Source organism: Megascapheus bottae, chromosome 7 (assembly GCF_031878675.1).
Source record: "Megascapheus bottae isolate mThoBot1 chromosome 7, mThoBot2.hap1, whole genome shotgun sequence".
NCBI lineage: Eukaryota > Metazoa > Chordata > Mammalia > Rodentia > Geomyidae > Megascapheus > Megascapheus bottae.
The window spans coordinates 79777060-79804736 of record NC_143515.1 but is presented as its reverse complement, the minus strand read 5'-3'; the positions used below and the strand labels follow the sequence as shown (position 1 = coordinate 79804736).

The window sequence follows — 27677 nt, the reverse complement described above, 5'->3', positions numbered from 1 at the left end:
GCTGTCTTGTCTTCCCTTTCATTCAGAGGTGATGACAGAAAGTATCCCAAATGTGTTCCCCTAGACCCTGACCTCAGCCTGACTGGGTCCCCATCTGAAAGAGAGCAGCCTGCCACCTTGCTTCAACGCTACATCCGCTATAAGCAAGGGGGAGACAGAGAGCCTTGAGCATGTTGTAAGTTTTGCAATAAAATTGTGACAAACAATTCAGCATATCCAAACCCGCAAGAACAGCAGAGAACAAGATCTATATTTTGTTGGTTTGTTTGTTTGTTTTTCCAGGGCCTGAGCACTGTCCTTGGACTTTCTCAAGGCTGCAGCTCTACCACTTGAGCCTCAGCACCACTTCCAGCTTTTTTCTATGTATGTGGTACTGAGGAATCGTGCATGCTAGGCAAGCACTCTAACACTAGGACAAACTCCTAGCCCACAAGATCTATATTTTAAGAGCTTGAGAATTGTGTAGGGCCTGGCATGAGTTCTTTGGACCCTCAGTAATTATGAGATGAGTGTAAAAATGATCACAAAGAATTAACAAATATATGACTGAATGAAATCAGGCAGTACTAGAGAAAACCCAAGGATCAAATTGATACTTTTTAACAAAGCTTTCCATATATCTGTTATAACTTGTCTTATTTTTGAATTGAATATCTTTATTTTAAATCATTAACAAAATATAAAACCTCCAGCAGACCACAGGACATCACAACAATAGTGTTTGTGTCAGGAGAATCCCTTCTAAAGTCAACATGTGTTTTTCCAAATAGACTTTATTGATTAAAGTGTTGATAAGTTGTTTGGAGATTATAAGCTTAAAATTCAAGCAAGTTCCTGGAAACTCCAGTACCATGTGCTAACTCAATACCTTAGACGCACAGGTTTTCTTTCCAGGAGCATACTCAGGGCTGAGGGCACCTGGACCAGATAAAGCCCTCAAAACCATTCGGCATCTGATGTGACAGGCTTGTGTCACTCTTGCCAGATGTCCAAGGCCCATCTACTGGTATTGAAAATTGTGCCTGGGCATCAAATGATGTCATCAGTATCCACATGGCCCTTGGCATAAAAGCAGACTTCCACCCTGGCAGATGCACACAGCACTGAGAAGGGAAATTAAAATCGTATATGGAAAAAAATGGAACAATTATCAAATTTGTCACACTTTAAATTATCTCCCAAGGGAGGAAAAATGCATGACAAGAATTAAGCAAGTGATAACATATGGAATCTATAAGACAGGTGATTTTTAAACAAACTCTGGGCTACCATTTTTAAACAGCATTTGAAATACCGTTGGTATGGATGTGTTGATTCTCTATCAAATTAGGTGTAGTGCCAGAAGGAAATAGAATAAAGACTAAGCTTCCTCACAACTCCCTCTATGTCCTTTCCGCATGGGCTTTAGCCTTGGGAATGTCCGGGCCAGGCACATTTGGCTAGTCCTGGCAGGGAAGCAGCCACAGCCAGAGTGCAATCTGTTCATCTCTTCACATCAGTGTTTCACCATCAGCTGTGGCACTGGGCTGAGACAGCTGCACCTCTGACGCCGCACTGGGAGGGTGGGAGACCCCGACCCACAAAAGTGAGCAGCCACCACCTGCACTGCGGTCCTAGCTCGGCTGCCTTCACGTCCACTGTACAGCTCATGAAAGCCTGCATCTGACAGGCACTTCCAGAGGCCGTGCTCTGCTGCTGCAGATTCTGCCTTCCTAGATTCACCCTGAAAGCCTGAGGAACAGGAGGGGGCAAAGGGACCAGAATGACTCATAAAGGGAAAGGATGAGGACACAGGCATGTGTAAACGTCAGTTCTTATAGGAAGCGGAACTCATCCCTTGGAAAAAGTCAGAAATGCTCCCTCCTCCTGATGTTTACTTAGAGAGACCGATTGCCTCCCAGGGCGCCTGTCATTTTCATTAGTGGGTGATGTTGGTAGGAAGTCACCAGTTTGAGTGAGTGGATTTCTGTAACATCCTGGGAAATAATATTTTGTCTTGGAGTATTACTCAAAAGTAGCCAGTTCCAATGTCAGAAACCAAACTCTCAGCACTGCCTTTCCCACCTGGACTTGTGCCTCTCTGAACTTCAGTTGTCTAATCACTACCAATAGAGATGATATTGTTCATGTTAATTAGAATCTCTCTGTCTTTCTCTCTCTCTCTCTCTCTCTCTCTCTCTCTCTCTCTCTCTCTCTCTCTCTCTCTCTCCATATATATAGATATATTTCCTATATATAAATTTCCCATATTATATATATATACACATATTCTAAAGGTGGAAGAAATATTTAATGTTTAAAGCAATTATATTACTAATGGGGAAAGGCAATGGTAGGTAAAGACAGTTAAATTTTCTTCAAACTGGTAAAACATTGATTGCACACAACCTATGCACATACACAAAGATACATATATAACGTGTGTCTTCAGACCCACTACCATCCCATGTCAGCAAGGATGTAGATGAACTCATTAAAATCATCAGCCAACAGAATCCAATGGACATCTTTAATGCTCTCCAAACAGCATCTGCATTCTTTTCAAACTCCTACAGAACAGGAACCAAGACAAATCATGAGCTAGGGAATTATTAAAAAAGAAAACACGCAATGCACTTTGAAAGTAAAATCTTGTCTCACATTGTATATTCTCCTCCACCCACATAGAAGCCAATCAGAAGCCAATAATAAACAGCTCTGAGTAAAGTCTCAAGACAGTTAGAAGGTAAACAATATAGTTCTACATAATATGTGTGTCAAAGAGGAAGTCTCAAAGGAAATCATAAAATTCTATTGAACCAAATAAAAGTGATAGGACAAAAAGTATGCAAAGGCAGAACTAAGAGGGAAAAGCCTATCACTAAATGTTTGCTTTAGAAGAGAAATGTCATATGTCATAATTCAATCAATCTAAGCTACCACCTCAAACCGGAGATAAAAGAGAGTAACATATACTCAAAGCAAGTGAAAAAGAAGGAAATATTATATATAAGAGCAAAATTCAGCAAAGAAATTCAATTAGAAATAAATAATACTCTGTCACAAATTTCAAAAGTATAGTAAGCGAATATTACTAACAACATTTTATATCTAAATTGGAGAACTTAGATGAAATAAAACAATACTTTTAAGGCACTGATGACAACTGAACCAAAATTAAATGCCAGTTATACCAACATTTATACCAGTATCATAAAGAAATTTAAATAGCAATTTAATATCACCAGAAAAAAACACAAAGAAACAAAAATAAGCTAGAATAATTTATATATTTCATAAATATTCTATGATATTGATTTGTTGAAAAGAAACTGAGTTTTTTATTTTAAGAAAACACTATTTCCCCAATTATATGTGAAACTCTAGTTACTTCAGAATAAAATGCTTAATTAAAAACTTCGTGGATATTTACCATAGCAAAAATATGGAACCAACCCAGAGGCCCCTCAGTAGATGATTGAATCAAGAAGTTGTGGTATTTATGCACAATGGAATTCTATGCTGCCATCAGAAAGAATGGCATCACCCCATTTGTAAGGAAATGGAAAGACTTGGAAAAAATCATATTAAGTGAAGTAAGCCAGACCCAAAGGAACATAGGCTCAATGGTTTCCCTCATTTGTAATAAACAGTATAAACATTGGACTCTCCTAGCAGAGGATTACAATAGCTCAAAACCCAGATACATAAGGCCATATAGGATGAGGCTAAATGAAAGGACCCCCAGGATATGGAAACAAGAGCTATGTAATGTGTGATTGCTGTTCTTAATGTACTATGTTATTTCTTTTCTGGTTTTTTGTCCTTTGGTTAATCTCATAATGTTACTGTATCTGACTTTGTTACCTGGTGTACTGTATATACATTTATTTGTTTATTTGAAATAGGAAAGGGAAGGGGGGGAAAACAAGATAGGGAAGGGGATGAGAGGAGAGAAATGGGGACAAAAACATGAGAAGGGGTATCAGTGTGTGTGAAGTAATGCTCCTTCTATCTGGCAAATATAACTGTAATCCTATTAATTACAATAAAAATTAGTGGAAATGAAATTTCAAAAACACTGTGAGATAAATTTAAGTGAATGACTCTTAAAATAAAATAGAAGTCACTTGCTCTATTTTTAACTGAACATTTCAGTGTGTGAGAACAATGCATCTAGATCTGTGTCATCCCTACCACCTTCTCCTGGTCTCTCCCGATCTCGCCCCACCCCTCAAGCTCTCCGGTCCCATTTTCACATGTGTACATTGAAGACCCTTTTGTCTGTCCCCTCCCTTAACCCCGCTCCACAACACATTTCAGCTTTCTGGTATTCATTTTGTTATACTGTTGGCTAGTTGTTCACCAAGTTACAGTCTCATCAACCAATGGTGTTGCAAAAACTGGACAACCATGTGCAGAAGAAGACTGCATCTGGACCCTTGTCTGCTGTCCTTTACTAACTTCCATTCAGAATGGGTGAGAAACCTCCATGTAAGACCTTAAACCAATAGGAAGAAACAGAAGAGACATTAGAACTTACTGGCATAGGCAGGAACTTTCAGAGTAGAATTCCAGTGGCTCAGAAAATAGGAGAGAGAACTAGCAAATGAGATTACATCAGGTGTAAAAGTTTCTGCACAACAAAATCATTTGATTTACATGTATCTCTACTATATATTGAATTTATATGACAGTATGCAAAGAAATCTTCATAAGTTTATAATCATAAATCACCAAAAAATATAACATAGAGTTTAAGTGATTATAACCTTCATAATAATAGTAACAAATAATTGAACAAGAAAGAAAACTCTAACACAACTGAATACACACACAAACCAAAATGCAGAAAATAATAACATAATGCAGTGACTCGCACCAGGAAAAATTTTTGAAACATTGGAAAAAGCACAACTTTTCATATATGCATTCATAATTGTAACAGATTGGAAGTATGTAAGATGTCTAAAAACAAGGTACTAAAACTTTATACCTTATGTTCAAGAAATCGCATGAAAGACATGACCTTGATGAGATGGAAAATGAAAGAATCTCAGCTTTAAAAGACAAATTAACCTTGCAGAAAGAAAAATAATAAATAAAGGCTAAGTGTACTGATTCACAGCATACTAGACACTACATATGAAGGGAAAAATAAATTCTAATGGAGTAACTGTGGAGCTATCTAAAATAAGTGACAAAAAATTAATGAAAGTTGCTTTTAATCCTAGCTAAAGAAGTTGAGATCCAGATGATTGCAGTGCAAAGCTTACTCAGAAAAGTCCGTGAGACTTAATCTCCAAAATAACCAGCAAAAAGCTTGGCTATAAACATGAATCGAGTGCTAGAATGCCAGCCAACCTAGCAAGCTGAAAAAGTGAAAAACCCTGAGTTCAAACTCAAAAAACAAAATCGAAAAACTAAAACAGATCATAAGAATAAGGGAGGGTGTGGGGGAGGAAAAACGGGAGAAAAATCTGGGAAGGGGTACCAATGTTCAAGAAGTAATGCACCCACTACCTGACAAAGGTAACTGTCACCCCTCTCTACATCACTCCTACACAAACACAATGAAGAATAGCAGACATTCTACAAGAGAACATGCAAGCCAGAAGAGAGAGGAACAACACAAGGAGAAGTTGTCAAACTAGAACCCTTTATCAGTTAAAAACAGAAAGAGTCAAAAGTTTGGCCTAGTGGTAGAGTGCTTGCCTAGCATGCACAAAGCCCCAGGTTCAATTCCTCCATACCACATACATAGAAAAAAGCTAGAAGTGGTGCTGAGACTCAAGTGGTAGAGTGCTAAGCCTTGAGAAAACTCAAGGACAGTGCTCAGGCCCTGAGTCCAAGCCCAGGGCTTGGCAAAAAAAAAAAAAAAGCCAGAAAGAAATTCCAAAAAGTCAACACATATGGAAAGAGAAAGAAGGTAATCCTGATTAAAATATCATATCATAGGAAGCCATATCATAGGGAGACTGCTTGGTATAATTAATAAACACAAAAATCAGCGAATGGGCAGGAATAAAAGAGGCTCTGCTGAGGGAGAGCCAAAGAGGGAGGATCAATATGTTTAAACTACTCACCATACCCGAATGAAAAGAGCACAATAGGAGCGGTTTGATCCTTTTTCTAAGGAAGGAGCAGTAAGAGAGAGTGATAAAGACATAAGACAAGTGGAGGTTGTAGAGGTACATTGTACGCATGGTGCATGGAAATGTCACCATGACAGATACAGAGGGACAGAGGGTGAACAAAGGCAGCAGTGGGCCTCACTAGACAGCATGTTGGAAATGAACTATACAACGTGTGGGCAGAAATGGGAGAGAAAAACTGGGAGAGAGGGAATGGGTAACATGGTACAAAAAGAAATTACACATTACTTGACTTATATAACTGTCAACCCTCTGCACATTACCTTTACATGAACATTAAAAACTTTTAAAATGTATTCAGATCAAAGTACTATACATATCCATAGAGATACCCTCCTTAAAGTATTATTATATGTAAGTATGAAAATATCATAATGGATTTTGTACTTTCATTATGTACTAGTTAATTTACTATTTTCTTTAAAATCTCACAAAGAAACCTAACTTACACAACTAATGTATGCTAGTAAAATGTCTTCTGAAAACATCAAAAATATTTTTGAAAAAGTCTCCAGTGATTTGCCCTCAAAATAAAAGCTGTCCCTGGAAAAAGAATTACAAAATAGCAAGTTTTTAACATAAAAATTAAATAAAGAATAGAGCTTTATCTTGTGTGATTGCTGTTCTTAATGTACTGTTATTTCTCTTCTCTTTTTTTGACCATTGGTTAATCTCATATTGTTACTGTATCTGATTTTGCTACCTGACATACATTTATTTGAAATAGGAAAGGGAAGAGGGGAAAACCAGATGACTGGGAGGGAGTGGGAGAAGGGAAATGGTGACAAAAACATGAGAAGGGATATCAATGTGTGAGAAGTAATGCATCTACTGCTTCGCAAATGTAACGGTAACCCCTCTATACATTACCCCAACAATAAAATTATTAAAAAAAAGAATACCAATGGGCTGAAAATTTGGCCTAGTGGTAGAGTGCTTGCCTAGCATGCACAAAGACCTGGATTCCATTCCTCAGTACCACATACATAGAAAAAAGCTGGAAGTGGTGCTGTGACTCAAATGGTAGAGTTCTAGCCTTGAGGAAAAAGCCCAAGGACAGTGCTCAGGCCCTGAGCTCAGTCCCCATGACTGGCAAAAAAAAATTAATAAAAAAAATACCAATGTGATGCAGACAAAACCGTAACTAGAATGGTTGATATCCAAGTAGTATTCCAGGACAAACAAATAAACAAAAAAGGACCCAAAATGATAGGGACATGACATAATAATAGAGAATATAAAAATTACTAAATGTGATAGGCATATAACAAAAATGGTTCAGTATACAAGAACAATACTTACAGAACTAGATTCAGAAGATGCACACCCATAATTAGAGTTAGAGATTCCAACACTGACAATTCAAGTATCACACATAGTAGAAGAAATGCATTCTTTTATTACTTCATCATCTTATCCTTGTTAGTAAAATTCTTACTTAGTTTACTGTTTGTATTAAATAATCCCCAGCCTTTGGTGTTAGTTTTACTTTCCTTCAATTCACCATTAATTTCCACCTCTCACGAATGCGTTATTCCCTATTCTTTTCATCTGTTTTATGGTCTTCCATTTTGGTTCCATCCTTGTACATGTAATACTCTGACTACCCCTAAAATGTGAACAGTGCAGAAACAAGGTCTTCAGTAAATAAGCAGATAATCATGTCACTCTCAGCCCATTATCATTATGCTATCACCAGGTGACATCTCTCTGATTCAGCTTCAGTCCTGGGTTTAAGTAAACAAAGCTAAGATTTCTCATAAAGGATCGCTGAGTAGTCAAATGAGCTCTAAAAAAGTATATGAAGATGCTTTTGTGAAATGACAATGATGTACAAAGGCCAAGTATTTTTTGCCACTCTAATGAAGCATAGTTTATACAGACAGAGCAGTATGAATCACATATAAAACTTAAGACTTTTAGGGACTAGTCTTACTGCCTGAATAGAAGGAATTTGGTTTCCATGTATTGCTCTGCCAGTAATCCTTCAATGGCAAAAAAGAAAACCACAGTTCAATGTCTTAACTTCAGACCAAGGACTATGTTTTACCTAAAGAAACAGCCCGTGCTCCTCTTCCAGGGCAAATCCCCTTTCCATACATTTTCTGGCCCATCTTGCACTGTAAGAACACTGTATAGCATTTTTCTCCTATGTCTTTCATCTTGGGTTACAAGAGGACTGCCCATTTCTGGGTGACACATCTTCTTTTTAGGTGTGAAACAAGATTAAATCACTAGAAGGGGCAATGTGTCTGCCTTTATTTCGTTGATCAGAAATTTGTCATACGGCATCCCAGTCAGGAACATTACCACTCAGATCTACCAGGAGCTCTGTAGAAAAATAGGTAAAGGAATAAATTAATATGGAGCAATAAGCAGCATTGTCCATTGCAGATACTCCCAGTTTTAGGGGAATAACCAACAATTAAGGGCCCAAGTACTTTTATTCTCAATACCCAGTTAGATGATATAAATCTACTTTGTTTGTTATGATTATTTTGCATTCTAAATGTTCTCTTCTCTGTATATATTTGATGTGCCACGAGTTAATAAATGTAAACTAACATCTAGCAGTAGTTAGATGTAATGGTTCATGCTTGTAATGTTAGCACTGGGAAGTCAATCAGAGTTAGAGACAAGCTTGGGAGGCCTAGCAAGAGCTTGTCTCCAAAATAGGAAAAATTTACTTTACTAATATGAAGTGATCTTCTTTATCTCTTTTGATTTTTATTTGAAATCTCCTTTGCCAGTATGAATATTGCTCCTTTTGCTCCTTTACAAGGCTCATTTGCTTGGAAGATTTTGTCCTAACCTTTCACTAAGGAATTGTTAGTTTTTGTCTGTAGGAGATGTATGTCTCTTAGAGACAGCAGATGGTTGGGTCTTGCCTTTTGATAAACCTTGCTAGTCTATGTTTTTTGATGGAAGAATTGAGTCAACTAATAGTAAGCATTAGAACTAACACATATATGGTATATCCTGTCATCCCCCCCCCCCCCCCAAAGCTCCTACCTCCTATTCTAGCAGAGTTTGTCTCATCTTTCAGATCTGTATGCAGGATGTATGAGTATCTTCTGTAGTGATGTTGTAGTTGGGACAAAATGTCCTTTGGTTATGAATGAAGACTTAGCAGGACAGAGTATTCTGGGTTGGAAGTTGTAGACATTCAGTCCATGAAATACATTATCCCAAGCCCTCATGAGGGTTTTAAGGTTTCTGTTGATAAATCTCCTGTTACTCTGATGGGTTCCCCATGTAAATGATCTGACTTTTCTCTCAGACAGCCTTTATTTTTTGTTCTTAGAGTGCTGACTATCCTGTGTCATGGAGGGGTTCTTCTCTGATCTGAATCTTCGGGTGTTCTAAGAAGACTCCTGTGCCTAGACTTCTGTTTCAGGACTTGGGAATATTGTGATTATTAGTCTATGAAATATATTTCCTGTCCTCTCCTCTTTAAAATCTATCCGATGCAAATTGCCTTCCATATCATCATTCTACTGCAAAAGATTTCGAGTTTATTTTTTTCCTCAGCCTGCAGTTTGATCATTTTTAGGATTATTTTTCTCTTTATTGAAGTTTTTTCTTCAAGTCGTGTCTTGATTTCCTTATTTTTAGGGATAATTTTACTGTTATTATAAAGATGTATCAGAGGTGTTATAATTATATAAGTCAGATAAAAAATACATTTCTTTTGGGACATCCTTATTTTATTTACCTCTGTCTTCTTTGATCTCTTTTAGCTAGTAATTGTATTTTCATCTAATTCCTTTGCATTCACTTGGAGTGAATCTGTGCTGTCCTTGAATTATTCTTTCTCTCTTAGTAACCCCAAGGTATTCATGACATTCCTTGAAGAGATTCTCTTTCATTTCACTGACCATTTTATTAAAAGTGTTCTGGTCCAATATATGAGATACACCCACGTCCATTGCTGCACTATTTACCACAGCCAAGTTATAGAGACAGTCCAGAAAGCCTTCAAAAGGAATAATGGATCAAGAAAATATAGAGATATAGAGAGAGACACAGGTAATAGATAATATGTACCTATCAAATTATCACATATGTTACATATACATATATATATATATATATATCATTTATCTATCAGGAGCAGTCGGGAAGCTGAGGAGATGAATGGGGTCTGGAGAGGCAGGCAAGAATAACCCAAAGGATTCCAACATACCAGAAGGGCACATTGTACTTTTAAACGGACACACTGAACTGAAACGCCTTTGTGTAACTGCCTGGTGATAATAAACAAATAAATCGTTTTCTTGTTCTGTGTTTACATCTGTATGATTCTTCTCACTTTGGCACATTAACATTTATGACTAAATCTTCAGTTTAGCTATTGATTGCTATCTTCCTCTTGTGCTTTCTTGGTTTAATAGTTTGATCTCCCTTAAAAGCCTAGTCATTGCTTTTCAGCTCTGCTTCATTTTTATTTTCATTATCTCCACACATCGCCATTTCTCCTATGGGGTATATTTGTATTGTCTATATGCTTGGATGTGTGTCTTAAATGTTACCATCTTCTCTCATCCAAGCTCAATGTTCTTTAAGTTGGTTATTATCATGTGGTATGACACTTGTGTTTTCTTCTCCCACAATACTACCCAAATCATTTTACCTCCTGTCTTCTTGCCGTGAATCCAGCACTCCTGTCTTTTCTTTCCGTTCTTTCTTCTCTCTTTGTTTCTCTCTCTTTCATCCTCCGTTTCTTCCCTTCTTCATTCTTTTCTTCCTCCTCCTTCTAACTCTTTACTCTTCCATCTCCTTTCCCTTCTCTTTCATTTTAAGAGCTCCGGTCAGCTCCAAGCAGCCTGTAGCTTAGTTTCTTATAGCTCTGTTTTGACGTAGTGTTTGGTTGATTAGCAAACTGGTTTCGTTTTCTTTCTGTTTTTGTTTTTGGTTTTTTTCAGGAAGGCCTATTGCGGAGCAAATGCCCTGAGAGCCTGAGGAATTGAAGGCTCTGGCCTGTTCTCAATACACTGTATGCAGGCTGGTGTTTCCACAAACTTTATAAACACGGTTCTACTGTCTTCCATACATATGTGTTTCTACCAAAGCCTTTCTCTGTTCAGATAATCTTCAATTTTCATGTGTCATGAACTTGTCTCCATGACCTTAGTTTCATTCTGAATGTGTTTCCTTGCCTCTGATGTCCACGTCTCCTCATCTATGCACACATTTTAGCTTCTTGTAGCAAAGCTCTCATTCTGTAATGGCTCTGATTTTTCTGCATTTCATTCCTTTTTTCTGTGTTCACTTCTCTTCAAGTTCTTGTATTCCCCCTTCAATATATCTTCTCAAGAAGATCAGATTTTCTTTAAAATATTTGGAGGAATGTAATCAAATCTGAATGTACAACCTTGAGCTTGCTAGGCAGGTTCCCTGCCGCTTGAGCCATGCCCCCTCTCTTTTTGCTTTCATTCATTTCCCAGGAGAGTCTTGCTTTTTGTCTAGGATGACCTGGACCACAGCCCTCCCATTTATACTTCCTGAGAAGCCAAGATAAGAGACAGAAGCCACCTTGTCTACCTTTTATTAACATCTTGATAGTCTACTGTTCATCTGCTTCCTAAGCTTTGTGCCGGCATGTTTCCTAGTACATATCTCGGTATGTTTTGATGCCCCCTTTTTCCGTTTGTGTTTAGGTATGTTTGCTTGGGTCCCTGGCCTTTGGGTGACTGAGTGTGTTTGTATGAGTCACGTGGTGGCTGGAGAGGAAGCTGGATCTGTGTACTTTAAAACACGACGTTGTGCCTCTGCCATTTCTCCCTCACAGGCACACTTTACCATGGCCCCCACTCCACAGCATCAACTTCTGTCTCCGCAGCTGTCAAAACCAGCAGCCACCCTCCCTTCCACCCGCATCACCAGCTTCTTTCAGAGACTTGAGCTCTGTGCCATACCCCACTCATGAAATCCTTCTACCTCCCATCTCATTTCATGGCCAAGACACTCAAATCCAGTCCCTCAGCATCCTCCACCTGCTTTGCCCCTCTTCTGCCTCTCCCCCCCCCATTACCTCTCAAACATGATTGTTTTTTCCTTGTTAGACAGAAGCAGTGCTCACAGACAAGGAATCTATTTCCAGAGAGCAGAACTCAGCCGGAGGCACCGGCCTGGCCTCCTTTCAAACCTGAGCTGCCTCTCCTCCCCCAGCCTCTGCTTCCTAAGGGAGAAGGCACAGCTGAAGGGGAAGAGCTCGGGAAGAAGCAGCCAGAATAAGGCTGAAGCACAAAAGCAGTGAAGAGCAACCCTCCAAAGTAAGGCCTCATGCAGTTGCTTGATCATGAGAATACAGGCAGAGCAGACGAAAGGAACTGGGGCCATTCATGACGTAAAATGTTATTCGAGATTTATTCCACGCTGCTTTAACTTAACTGAACCTGCATTGTCCAGTGGAAAACACATCAAGTCAGGCTTGTGAAAAACCTGACAGGAAAGCCAAGAAAGCCTTCCTTTTCTAGAAATGCCAGGGATCTTCTAGAAATGGCAGGGAGAACGAAGCACAACAAGTCAAGGACCCCCGGTGTTCCCGGAGCAGAACACATCCCGTGCATTTCTTCACAGAACTTCTGAGGGGGGACCTCGTACCCAGGTATCTGCCACATCAGTACAGATCAGTCCAACTCCAACACATCAACCTACGTATCTATCGCCTTTCAATTACAGGACTGCCAAATCACCGAACACGATCACAGGCAAAAAACAAAACAGAACAAAAAAGTCTCCTCTAAACGATCTCCAAAAATCTCCCTGAAGGTCTAATTATAAACAAAGAAGAGACTGAACACTTTTAAGATGATGGTGGATAGTCAAAATACTGACCGATGGATCACTTCCTGAATTATCTGTGCCAACACACACACAAAAAATCAGGTTTTAAAATAAGATCTACTATTTATGGACAAAAAAAAAAAAACCCAACCTCTCTAAACGTACCTCGTGTCATTAGATTAATTTGCTCCCCACCTCAGGCAATTATATCAGTGTTGAAGCTGTTCTTGCAGACCTTGCCCCTCGTAGGCACGATAATTAGAGGAAGCCTACGTCCCCACAGACAAAACCTCTGTGGACTGGAAGGCTGAGCCCATTACATCTATCCCGAGCACCTCTGACTCTCTGTGTGGGGAAGACCAGACAAATGTGCACTCTGCAAATTAACACAGCCAGAGAGAAGGCGCCCCACAGGGTGAATCAATGCCCAAGTCAGGATAATGGGATTCCTGTTTGGGCAGCTGTGGCCTGCCCCTCCCATCGGCACCTGTCAGAAGAGCTGTCAAGGCTGGTCAATGGACAACTGCCTCCCAGCCCAGTTCTCAGGCTGGTCATGAGCTCCGGCCGGCACCCAGGCGTCCCACATGGCCAAATACGGCCCTTCCTCTCTGGGATGCAGATAAACAATGACTTCCCCTCTGATAGCTGGCACCGACCTGGTTCATCGTTCTTCTTTCACCTCTGTTTTGCCCTTCTGCACAGTGTGTGAGGAGGGCTGGGGCTGAGGGTGGAAAGGAGCTTCTTTGTGTTAATTTCCCGACGGTTCTCCGTGGGCAGCCTGAGGACACCTGTGGTGGCCTGAGTGGCTCGGAAGGACCTGCAGACTGCAAATGAGCCTCTGATGCTGTCAGCTTGCGAAAGATCACTAATATCTCCCCTTGGGGGCTCTGTAGAAACCATTTGCCAAAAAGGGGGCTGGCTGGTTTCACAGTGCTCAAAATCTCCTGGACCATCTTCTCCCTCCCTCCCCGCTTACCTTCCTCATAAGAAGCCAATGGCCAGTGAGAGAAAAACTGGGCACGTCAAATATCAATATTATCCCCAAAATACAAAACATTATTTTATAAAAAAAAATGCTTCTCACCAAATGCCAGTGGCTCACGCCTGTAAAATCCTAGCTACTCAGAAGGCTGAGATCTGAGGATCACAGTTCAAAACCGGCCCAAGTAGGAAAGTCAGTGAGACTCTTATCTCCAACCAACTACTTAAAGAAGAAAATTCAGTGGTAGAGTGCTAGCCTTGAACAGAATAGCTCAGAACAGCATCCAAGCTCCAGAGCTGGCACACATACAAAAAAGAGTCACAAGTCTGTGTTTTCAACAGTGTGGAGGACTCGGAAGTGGAGTGTGGGGCCATATCAAGTCAAAGTGCTTGGCTTACAGAAGTCAGGCATTCAATCTTTCAGAAAGTCATAGTGCCACACTGGAAAATTCTCCTCACGTCTGTTCCCATAGTCACGTGATGAAATGTGGCCTAAAGTGACCTCTGTACACATTGAACTGCAACTGAGTCAAATAACATGTACACAAACTGCGATGTAACTTTAAGAGCTAAGTTCTTGTGCCGAGAGCTGAGTCCCAGCTTCAGCCAATCATGTCGTCTGCCAGCAGTCACACTGGGCCCATATAAGGTGAATGGCAGCCCCAGCCAATCAGCTTGCTCCTCCTGTATGTCACTTTCTCTTCTCTATGTCTAACTTCACACAGGGTAGGGTGGAGAATGGGAGAGGATCTGGCACACTAAAGGCTGCCTACCCTAGAACCTTTTCTGATCATTCAAGCAAGCTCTGGTCAGTTTCACTCATCTTAGAATTTTCTTTAGCAATACAAATCTACTTTTTACCTATTACGGTTTGAATGTGAGCTGTCAAAATGACTCATGTACTCACTACCCGGACCTTTGGTAAGTATGGTTTACATGTGTGTGCAGGTGAGGGGGCATGTATATTTTCTCTTGTTCCTGTAAGTTGAGCCATTTTGAGCCACATGAAATGGCTGATATTCACGTATATCCAACAGCAACGTCTTATAACTCTACCTCATATTGGCAGATTTATTAGAGTGAGACTAGAGGATACGTGTTTGTATTTGTTCTCATTTAGCCATAAAGCATAAACCCTTCTGACATTTAAATCTTAACAGATTGAAATTCAATCACTAGAAAGCAATTTCTCATGATCCTCCATGGTCCATTACATTATAAAATAAATTCCTAATTGTAGCAACCTCTTAAAGAAAAGGTTGACTCTTTTTGCATTGCTCTGCTATGAAGAAATACACATTAGAAGCTTTTTCTTGCCTTTGAAGCTCTGAAGTCAAATATGAAATATGTCCTTGCATAGGAGAATATCACCACTTAGCATTCTGTAAATTAAGTTCCAGTTTTAAACAATGCCTATAAATCACAGACTGTGCTATGCTGGCTTGGCCTTGGTCGCTCACGGAATTAGTCCTTATAATCAACAGCTCATACAGCCTAAATATTTGCCTTTTTCCATCACTAAGACATGTGCTTTCTGATTTCCTCACATCCTTTTGCTTGGGGATATCTGTACCCCAAGCCTCCGTGCCAACCCCTGAGCACCCCTGAGCTGAATATGGCTCCCCAGCTTGGCACAAGGAAGAGGAGGTTCACACAAAGACAAAATATTCACTTAGAAAGCATTTTCTGTGTTTGATCACTCATTGGAAAACCTGAAATAAAGAAATTACTTCCTGTCCCATAAGACAGAGGCTGCTGCTAGTTGCAAAGGAGGAATTTTGTGATCTAAACAGAGCTCAGCTTTGCCTAGGAAACCTCTTCTGGAGATGACTCACCAGCCCTCTGTAGCCTTGGCCACTTTCATTAGACATATTCCAGAAAGCAATTCAGAAAGCCTCTCTAGCAGCTCTATGTATTTTGAAAATTGTGGAGCTAAGTATTCTAATGGTGCTGGGTGCAGTGGCCCACGCCTGTCATCCTAGCTACTCAGGAAGCCGAGATCTGAGGATCGTGGTTCAAAGCCAGCCCCAGCACTGAAGTCCTTGAGACTCTTAGCTCCAATTAACCACTGGAAAACCAAAAGTGGGGCTGTAGCTCAAGGGGTAGGGTGGCAGCCTTGAGCTGAAGAGTTCAGGGACAATGCCCAGGCCCGGATGCCAGACCCTAATGGTGCATGTGTACAGGATGACACATTTTTAAATGATTGAAAATAAGACACAAGTCAGGTCCCAGGACTCATGCCAGTAATTCCAGCTCCTGGAGAGGCTGGGAATGAGTTGGTTTCATTCACAGCTCGAGGCTATCTCAACCAATAGTAAGGTGCAGTGATGCACACAATCACTGTACCTACATGGAGGCTAAGATTCAGAGAACCCCAGTTCTAGGCTAGCCAGATAACCAGAAAAGTCTTTCAGAATTCACCTCCACATGGGGAAAGAAACTGTTCATGGTAGCATATGCTTGTCATCCTAGCTACATGAGGGAATGAAACAAAATGGGAGAACTGTGGTCTAGGCATATATTTAGTCAGAAAATAAGACTTTATCTCAAAATAACCAGGGCACAGAAATACTGGAAGTGTAGCTCAGATAATAAGCCTCCTGTCCAAAAAAAAACAAAATCAATCAATCAATCAATCAAACAAAACCCATAGGAGATGGCAAATTCAAAATTAAACTTTGCTACAATGCTTTAAAATTTTTCAATTCCAAGAAACTATAGAGAATACAATTTTAAACAATCCTTTTGCCTTTAATAATTTTCTAGGTGCACACTTGAATTTGACTATGGATTTGTTGAGTTAAATTCAAGCTGTACATTCCCGATAGATGGAGGAAACTTAGCCAACTAGACGGAAATGTCGACAGCAGGTATAATCATGATCTCTCACGTTCTGAACATCACACTCCTGATTTTCTACCCTGCAGGCAGCCACACACATTTCCTTCTCAGTGCTTTGGTGATGTTTCTACATCTCTTCTTGAAGTGAGAGCAAGAAGTCAGCTGTGAGTAAATAGAAGGTTCTCAGTTAAGAGAAACGACGTACTTTTCACTATCTTGCCTTTGAAATTTCAGAGAGCTTTGCAAACTTGCCAGCATTATTTCTCTCCTTTTTCTGGGGAAGAACCAGAGCCCGGGCCCTCGAGAAAGTAGCTTACAAAGGCAACACAGAAGCAGCCGTTTCTGAGTCTTCTTTGCAGGCCATCGGATATCTTGCCAAGTAGACAAATGACATCATCCAGCGAGACACTGTCAGAGCAGCAGAAGCAGAATGGCCTAGAGAGCCCACAACAGTCATTGTTGATCCTGGGGGAAAAGAAAAAGGGAAAAAACCTTGTTGTATAAAAGATGATCAATCGTATATATACAGCCGGAGATTGAACAGACCCAATCATCTAACAGTTACTGTCTTTGGATGCAGTTCCACACAAGGGAGCGAGAAAGTAAGCTTCTTCCATACACAGAACTGTGATCTATCTACCCTCAACCAATGCTCAGGAACAATCATAGTTTAAAATATCAGGTGCTACTTTATTTTGAAATTAAAATGTTTTCTGAGAGATAAAATAGTGTCTGTCTTGATCTGTCTAGGACTTGACAAGAATCATGCAAATAAGCTTACATGGTCATCTCGGGTCTGTAACCCAGCACGTGTTCCCTCTAGTTTCTGTTCAGCCAGTGTGTCAAATGAAGGACATTGGTTTGCTTTATAGAACAGCTTTATCTCGTGGACCTGCCTTCTGTCTGGTTTGTTTATGACGTTTCTTGGCAGTCCTGGAGATTGAACTCAGAGCTTCATACTTTCTGAGTCCCTCTACCACTGCAGCTATTCCACCAGTCCCTGTCTTGTTTGAGGTTTTTTGTCCTTGTGGGGTTTTTTGTTCGGAGTTTGTTGCTGTTGTTGTTGAGGTTTTTGTTTTGGTTTTGTTGACTTGTTGTTGTTGTTGGGGTTTACCCAGACCTGTCTCAGATCACGCTCCTCCCACTCATGCCTCCCACATAGCTGCGATGGCAGGCGCAAACCACGACATCAAGTGTATGAGTTGAGTGGGGTCTTGTGAGTGTTCTGCCAGGCTGGCTGGCCTGCCTCTCAAGTGGCTGGGGTTCCCGGGGGAGCCACCACAACCATGCCCCTGTGTTCTGGTTTTGAAATCGTTGTGTTGACTCCACCACTACATCCATTCACTCACAGAGCTGCTTCTTGCTGCAGGGCTGGGAGTGGAGACAGACTTTTGGCTCCTCAAAAGCTGGGGGGGAAAAAATTAAATCTGGACCTTTGGAGAAAAACTTTTTACAGCCTCTGGTTTAATCTATAACATGATTTAGTCACAGAACATTCTAGAACTTTCCAGAGGAAAAAATACTAACAGCCACCTCTTCAGAGGCAGCATTAGCAAAACTGTTCGTCTACCACAGTGTCCTGCATGACACGACTCCCTACAGCCAGGACAAAGGGTAGGGAATGAAAGGAAGAGACGCGCAGGAAGTGGACCAAATCTGAAGTCACCACTACCTGAAGGGGAAGATGGGACGCGGAGTCCCGCAGAGAACCGGGAGCAGCAGGGCAGAGTCCGGCTGGTCATCCCCTAGGATCCTCCAGCCCCACCTCCATTCCCACGCTGCCTGTCCAAGCCGGGCCTTCTCTAGGTTCAGCTGCTCACCCTCCTTGTCAGATGCCAGCGAAGGTAAGAAGGGAAGGATGAAAAGCATCCAAGCCTGAAACTTCAGGAAACAGTGGCCCCTTCAGAACAGCAGATCCAGGAGGTGACAGTGTGGAAGGTACTGGGAATGGGAGCATGAGGGGGGGAGGGAGAGGGGAGGGGAGACCAGGGTTCTGTTTTGAGGAAGAGGTGTGCCTTGTTATAAGCATAATATACATTTAAATGCGTTTGCAGCACGACATGAAGAATCTAGATAAAATCAAGAGTTGGGACAGGCCTCTGTGCCCATGACTGTCCTGCATTAATGAAATTCCTGACGCAGGCAACTTCTAATAATAATATTTTTAAAAGGTTCTTTTGCTCACAGATCTGCAGGCTCAGTGGTCCATATTTAGTGATGGCCTCTTTTCTGGCAGAGGCTCAACTTTACATAGGCATTGCATGGGAAAGGATAAGAAGGTATACATGTATCCCCATCTTTCTCTTCATTCTTTCTCTTCAAATCAGTCCAGTTTATTTGCCCAACACTTGTGGCTCATGCCTGTAATTCTAGCTACTCAGGAGGCTGAGATAACTTTTCAATGCTGGCCTGGGCAGGAAAATCTGTATGACTTCTATTTTCAGTTAACCAGTGCAAACCTGGAAGTGAAGCTGTAGCCCATTTGGTAAAGCCTTGAACAAAAAAGCTAAGATATAGAACAAGCCCCTGAGTCTAAGCTCCAGCACAAGCCCCCCCTCAAATAAAGTAAATAAAACAAAACAAGAGGTGATAATCAGAAGATACGAAATGGACATTGACGGGGGAAGGCCAGGCTGTGGACCAGACATGAACTACCCCTGGCTTTGCAAACAGAAGACACAGTAGAAGACATAATGCAGGCTACTGGAGAGGAACGGCCAAGGGCCGACAAGAGTCAACATGGGGACTGTCACCAAGTACCCAGGGACACTTTGAATCATTCCAGAGACACTTGCAGCCCCTTCCTCTTCTCTACCATCTGCTTCCCGGGGACAAGATTCTCAGGACCACCTGAGAAACGTCCAGAGGCTGTATATATTGGTGCAAAAGTTGCATTCTCCTTTTCATGAGCCTAGTGCTGGGGCTTATAAATCAGTCCCCTGTTTCCATGCCTGTGATTTCCTGAAAGGTGAGAGCTGACAGGGACTCACTGCACACAATGGCGCTCCTTCAGGAAGTCTTCGATGATTGGCTCAGAACACGAAATCAAGAAATTACTTTGTCAAAATGTGCAGACTTAACCCCTGGGGATTCGGGGAGGGGTGGCAGGAGCCGTTCTGTAATTACGAGTCACACAGAGGTACTTCATTCTTGGCAGGATGGAGACATGCAAATTGAAAAGTATGTAGTGACAGTTGGTGGCAGAAATCCTAGAGACAGCTGAGCCTGCCAGGTACCCATCCGTGCATGACTCCCCATTTTCCCCCTACAATTGAGTGCTGGTTCCATAATAGGTGATTTTTTTTTTTTGAGATTTTTCACAGTCAAACCTGGCATCACAGTCACTCTTTATTTATCCTACTCCCTTTTCTCCTATCAAACACCCAGAAAGATTTTTTTAAGGGAAGATTAAAACATCAAAGGATTGAACTATTCTAGTTTTAAAATTAACAATGAGAAATATATCTTAAAAAAAATAAGTGGAAGTGGCTCTGTGGCTAAAGGGTTAGAGCCCTAGCTTTGAGCTGAAGAGCTCAGGGACAGAGCCCAGGTCCAGAGTTCAAGCCCCACTACTCAACAAACAAACAAAAACAAAAACAAAACCCTTTGGGCTGGGAGTGTGGCCTAGTGGTAGAGTGCTTGACTAGCATGCATGAATCCCCAGGTTCAATTCCTCGGTACCACATACACAGAAAAGGCCAGAAACGGTGCTGTGGCTCAAGTGGTAGAGCTCTAGCCTTGAGAAAGCCCAAGGACAGTGTTCAGGCCCTGAGCTAAAAAGCCTAGGCCTGGCAAATAAATAAATAGATAGATAGATAGATAGATAGATAGATAGATAGATAGATAGATAGATAGTAGGGCCCACATTAAGCATCCTACCAGCAAGAAACATGGACCGAGAATCCATACTCCCCATGAAAGCAAAGTCTGAGCAGTTCCATATTTCCTTCCTTCCTTTCTGTAGTCAACGAGTACTTACGGCATGTACTATTTGTTTGTTTCAGTTGCTAAAGTGTCATGAGCTAGGGTCCTTGACCAACAGAAATATATCACCTTGTGATTCACAAGACAAAACTCTGAGGCCCAGGCGTGGCAAGGCCCCAGAGGGTCACGTTCAGACCTCTCTCCAGCCTCGGGTAGTGTGCTAGCCATCTCTGGAGGTCTTTGGCTTGTAGAACCAAGATGTGGACCTCTGCCTCCACATTCCCATGTCCTCCTGTGGACTGCCTGTCTCTGATGCCCACCTCTCCACTGTAATATATATAAATAGATATTATATATGTATTGCAATATTGTAATAATATTGTGATATATTGAATATATATGTATATATATATGTATTGGATTAGACCGGTTCCGATTGGGCCCATCCATTGACCTCATCCTAACTTGATGACCTCTGCAGAGGCCCTGTGTCCACTCTACCAACATCTAGGAGTTACCCTGCCTGTGTCCTATACTGTTTCTGTCTCATCTCTTTATGTATTTGTGGATTGAGGATAGAGTCGATCCATGGCACCACTTCCTTTGAACTGTGGTACTTGGTGCTTGGTAGACAGGCTAAACTACAGGAGGCTAAGTGGTCCCTACCCCCACACTGTCAGAATGGGGAGAAGACAACTGTCCATCCTCACCAGATGCTTCACAAATAATGACTTCTATCTGCCACTAAGCAGGGAAAGCAGCAGATTCAGCCACTGTGTTACCGAGAGCCCAAACCGTCTCAACGGTGAGCTCGCCAGGGAGCCAAGGATGAGCAGCCAGGCTGAGGGCCGAGTGTTGGAGGCCAGGGGTGAGGGGGCCGATCCTGGCAAAGGGAAGGAGAGAAGCAGCTGGAGCATATGTCTCCATGATCCAGGCAGGAAAGCGAGGCGAGCCTTGCCTTTCTCACTGACTGCTCTCTTATCTCCCACGGCCCTGTTTCCTGGTTACTCACACCCACGCCCTCCCTCCTTTCTTTTTATAACATGTACGCGTGTTTAGTGCTGCAACGTTGATGTTTCCAGGAATGTACCCAGGAACTGCACAAGGCCGATGCCCGGGTCTAGGATGGTGGGTTTCCCACGAAGCCTATGTTGACACTCCGCCTTCTAATAAATGAGTCCTTCTTCACTATGTTCCAGAAGCCTCTGTGGCAGCGACTCTAAAAGTCCAGGTTCTGGGTTCATGCTGTCCGGATGTATGGGAACCTATCTCTGTGGCAAGCTGCTTTCTGAGGCTCTCACCTCTTCTGCTGAAGAACACAGTGTGCTGAGCACCCGCCCACAATTGCTGGTAAGGACTCGTGAGTTCTCTCACCTGCAGCCTGTGGAATAAACACCAACAAGCCCTGGCCGTGCCAGCTCCACCTAGGCACTGCACGTTTGACAGCCCTTTCACCTGAGTTTAAGACCTTTAAGGAACCTCCAGTCCAAGCACAGCACATCAAATGACGTGTCATGCACACTGCTCATGGAGCCAATGAAAAGATGGGTAGATGACATCCTGATGTAAATGTGAAATGTTTCCCAGGGGCGTGGGTTGAAGGCTTGGTCCCGAGTCAAGTACCACAGTTTAGGAGGTTCCAGAAACCTCAAGAGGTGGGGATAGAACAAAGCAGACCACAGGGGCATCTCCTCACATCCCCCTCCTTCTCCCTCTCTTCTTTGTGGCCACCATGAGGCGAGCAGCTTATGCCAAGGCACCTGCTGCCATGAGATTTTGGCCTTGCCACAGGACCCAAGCAATAGAGCCAGCCATGGACTGAGACCTGTGAAACAGGAGCCTAAGTAAATCCCCTCTCCCTGTACTAGATTTATGTCTGATGCATTGTTGTGGAGACTGACAGTAAACTGACCAAAACAGACACAACTATCCCTAAAACACCACAGATGAGATTTTTGTTTTAAGTTTGAATGCCATAGAAGATTAAGGCCACCTTCTAAACTTAAGAATGTTATGTGTTCTTCAAGAATTATTTTACTCACTTTCTATCTTTAGCAGTTGAAAACAACCCAATTCACAAATTGGTAAGCTATTGTTACTGAAAACTTGAGATCGTGAAGGGGAGAAGAGAGGGAGCAAAATGCCATCAAGCATTAATCAAGAATTCAACCTATAGCCTACAAAATTTTCAAAATGTGAGGTCAGACATGAGTTGGGATGGATGGGTAAGAATGTTAAAAGGGATGACACTGATCAAGATGCATTGTGGGGCCTGGAGTTTGGCCTAGTGGTTGAGTGCTTGCCTAGCATGCACAAAGACCCGGGTTCAATTCCTTGGCACCACATACATAGGAAAAAAAAAGCCAGAAGTGGTGCTGAGGCTCAAGTGGTAGAGCTCTAGCCTTGAGAAAGCCCAAGGACAGTGCTCAGGCCCTGAGTTTAAGCCCAGGACTGGAAAAAAAAGATGCATTGAATGATTTCATATACTACTTAACTTTTTTGTACAACTAAAGATAATGAATATTAAAAAGTTGTAATCATGCTTACATTATAGATAGTTGGATGATAGAACAATAGATGATTAATATAGATGATAGATCCAGATAAACATACACAAATATATACTCATATACATACATACATACATACATACATACATACATACATACATACATAGGATATAGAATAGAGGGCTCTCCATATACATATCATGCTGTACATTATGACCATAAAACACCAGGGAACATTCTGAAAATCCCTTTGTGAGATACCTGCATCAGGCTGATAGACTTGTGATCCCTCTGCCAAGATTAAGTCTGATATGCCCAACACAACGTGTGTGTGTTATGGGTAGTAAATGTCTTTAGGAGGAGACAGTGCAGTGCCATGTATGGAGTGACACCTCTGTACCACCTCATTTACCCCCAGCTCATCACAGTACAGGGGAGCAGAGGGATACTGGAGCTGCTTGAAAGCTAAGTTCCTTCAAAGCCAAGTTGCCTTTCACAGCCATTCTCTCAATTTTACATTCTGGTTTTATCCTGAAAGTGTGGCTTCTCTTCTCTACTTCAAACCTGACTTACAAAGGTATGACACAAGATTATTTTGATATTATATAACAGAAGCACCTCTGCTTTCCCCAAAATCTGGAATAGATGTTGAAGAAGAGAGACTATATAAACCAAGCACTGAACTCGTTCTCTCATGGCTTAGCTGTGATGGCTACAGGAGGAGGGAGAAGAAAGCTAGAAGCCAGTCTAGACGGTGGGGAACTGTGCACTCACTCTGGAAAGCAAGGAGAGCTCTCCCAGGTGGTCTTCCCCGGCTGCTTCCAAGAAGCCGGTGGTCATCCCCTAGGTACCACCAAAGGAAAGCCTCCTTCTACCTTCTCACCCCTCCATGGGGGAGGCGGCAGGGTCGGCTGGAGGATGAAGGCCTTGATTTTCTCGAGAGAAATACTGAAAGAAATGGCAATAGAAGCCATGAGAGGATCCTAACGGAAGCCTGAGTGGCATTCTCAAATGGCTCCCAACCGAGTAACACCGTTGTAGAATCACAGACTCTTCTCTGAATGCATTATAAAATAGACATTAGACTGCAAAAAAAAATCACGTCCAAATATGTAGCTGGGCAGTTCAGGCTGTATCTGGGTCATCACTATCCATTGATAAATATGCATTAATCCAAAAAGTCATTAAGAATTCCAATAGAATAGCAATAACTCATGTTTCTCCCAGAGTAGCAGATGGCATAATTGAAACTTACATCAGACACAGTCCAATTGTCGATAGAGATCTTTCATTGTTTAGTCAATGTCTCCAAAGGGAAAAAAGAGAGGAAGCAGGAAGAGGCACTGGGCGGTAAGGAGGCCACTGCCACATCTGGGCTGACCTGGGGGGAGACAGGGGTGTCAGGTGTCCATAGCTGGATCCCAGAGATGCTAGATTGCACTTTGCATTTATACATTTGCTCCCTCAGATTTAACAAAGCATCAAGATGCAGCTAGTCAATATATCCACCATGGTTCTGCAGATAGACACAACACTCTGAATGATATCGTGACCTTCCTGAGAGCTCTGAGGCCAGAGACATGGAACGTACCCCCCAAGGTCAAATGGGATTCCTTCCTCCTGGACCTTCTTCCTTTCACCCCTGCTAGTGGTGACTGACAGTTTATTCCAGACACAGTAACACGATGGTCCTTTTAAAACCTACCTAGATCATGGTCACTCAGCAACTGCCTCCTGCCAAGGAAAAGCTAAGATCCTTTAAATGACCTCAAAGTCTCTCTGCTGGTCTAATCGCTTACTGTGGCTCTTGTCATAATTTCCACCACTCTGCCTGTGGTGCCTGGCAGTGGGCCTGGAGTTATACCCTGCCCTGGACCTCCCTATGAGAAAGAAGTCACACAGCAGCCCCCAGCAGCAGCAGTCCACAGACATGCTTGCTTCCTTCCTCAGAGTTCTGCTTCTGTGAAGATGGAATGAATCCTTCCAGCAGGACACCCTGGACATTTAAATAGGAAGCAAATGAGACGTCTCTGTAAATGGATGCAGACAAGTCAACAAACTTTAGTGTATAAATGAACACGGTGATGTGCGTTCCTTGTGTTCAACGCATTCTACATTCAGAGGTGAAGACCCTGGAAACAGACCTAGCAAAGAATACAGACAAGAAAACAGAAAGAAGAAAGGAGGAGGCAGGGAGGGAAGGCAAGGCAAGGCAAGGCAAGGGAGCTCCCACAAAAGTCTGCTTTGTAGTCAAAGGACAATCTGGCAGCACAAAAATGTAGGCAATAACCAAGGTTTTCCAAACAAACACAACACAAAACTTTGGCTGTATCCCACCCATTCCAACAAAGACACAGATGGCCACTTTGGACTGTATAGAGTGAGCTGCCCACATAGCCCTGTGGAGTAAGACCTTGTAGGGACCCCCAGTTATGCCCAAAGAAATCAAATGGAGTGCCTGGACTTGCATCCAGACCCAGCTAGGAGGCATCCCTCCCCGTCTTGGGGATGGCATCAAAGGACACAGTTATGTCCTGCCCATTTTGAGGAAGTAGCATTTTTTCAATAGGTAATATCCCCCACAAGTTTATTAGCTCTATAATCCACCTTATCCAATATTAATAGTCCATTTCTGCTTTTTATTTAAATGAATGCTTTCGTGGCGTATCTTTTCCATCCCTTCACTTTTAACTTCCCCATATCATTATAGCTGATCTTTAAGAGCAGCTTCACATCAGCTGTCCCAGGCCAGCACCGTGACTTCACGGCTGATGTGTCACTCACCTGCCACGCTCTATTCATGATTGGCTAGATGGTTTACATAAAAACACACAATGGTTGCTATTCACATGACTATCTGCATGGAAAAATCCCAGAGAACTTTTTCTTTTCTTTTTTTTTTTTTTTTGCCAGTCCTGGGCTTGAGCTCAGGGCCTGAGCACTGTCCTTGGACTTTCTCAAGGCTAGAGCTCTACCACTTGAGCCTCAGCACCACTTCCAGCTTTTTTCTATGTATGTGGTACCAAGGAATCGAACCCGGGTCTTTATGCATGCTAGGCAAGCACTTTAACCACTAGGCCAAACTCCCGGCCCCAGAGAACTTTTTCTAAACCAAGAAATTTTATAGAACTGGTAAGTTCAGCAATATCACATGACATAAATATTCAAATGCTAAATTCAAGCCTGGTGTGATGACTTACAGCTGTAATTCTGCCTACTTGGGAGCCTGAGATTAAGAAGATTACAGTTCAAGACCAGCCCAGGTCCAAAAAATGTAATGAGACCAATAGCTGGGTGTAGTGGTATGCCCATATAATCCTATCTTTGCAGTAGGCTGCTAGCAAAAGTGAAGTATTGCAGTTCCAGACCAGCTCAGGAAAAAAAATGATGATCCTATCTCAACACAAGAAGCTAAGTATACTTATAGAGTCATTTGTCATCCCATCTACAGCAAAGGGTATAGTAGAGGAGGATCACAGTCCAGATACAGGCCCAGTCAAAAAGTGACACTGTCTCAAAATGACCTGGGCAAGAAAGACTGAAGGCGCCACTAAGATATAGAGCACCTGTCTAGAAGATACAAAGCCCTGAGTTAAAATCATATTACCGCCACAAAAGGTGGGGGGCTGAGAGTTTGGCCTATTGGTAGAGTGTTTGCCTAGCATGCACGAAGACCCTGGTTTAATTCCTCAGTACCACATACAAAGAAAAAAAGCTAGAAATGGTGCTGTGGCTCAAGTGGTAGAGTTCTAGCCTTGAGAAAGCCCAAGGACAGTGCTCAAGCCCTGAGCTCAAGCCCCAGAACGAGCAAAAGAATGGCTGAAATGTGTTTTTACATACAACCAAAGAACATGTAGGCAAAAATTAAATAGTGGGGCCAGGAGTGTAGCCTAGTGGTAGAATGTGCACCTGGCATGCACGAAGCCCTAGGTTTCATACTTCAGTACCACATACTCAGAAAAAGCCAGAGGTGGCACTGGGGCTCAAGTGGCAGAACACTAGCCTTGAGCAAAATATGTTCAAGGACAGTGCCCGGGCCCTGACCTGAGTTCAAGTCCTAGGACTGGCAAAAAGAATTAAAACTAGTGCAGTATTACCTTTGGTGAGAAATACCTAAACATAGATATGATAAAAGTAATGTGAAAATGCATTGGCTGAAAGCTACAAAATATTGATAAAAGAAATCAAAGATGGAAATAATGACACTGCATACCACATTCATAGATCAGAAGACACACATAGTGAAGGCATCTTTTCTCTACAAATTGGTATACATGTTCAATGTGATTGCTACCAAATCTTAGAAATGCTTTTCATGGCTATAGGAAAGACTACTCTACAATGATTAAAAAGTAAAGAAACCACTGGGTACTGGTGGCTCTCACCTGTAATCCTAGCAATTCAGGAGACTGAGATCTCAGAATCGTAGTTCAAATCCAGCCCAGGCAAGAGTTTTTGAGACTCGTCTCCAATTAACCATCACAGCCATGGCTCAAAG

At 42.0% G+C, this 27677-nt stretch overlaps 1 long non-coding RNA gene across 1 annotated transcript in view; it reads right to left on the bottom strand.

Moving 5' to 3' along the window:
- The window catches only part of LOC150061123 (uncharacterized), a 93499-nt gene that overhangs the window by 20827 nt on the left and 44995 nt on the right, over positions 1–27677 (bottom strand). The window contains exon 2 of the long non-coding RNA XR_016536196.1: positions 17063–17210. This is a non-coding gene — a long non-coding RNA (uncharacterized LOC150061123). The remainder of the gene's footprint in view (positions 1–17062; positions 17211–27677) is intronic.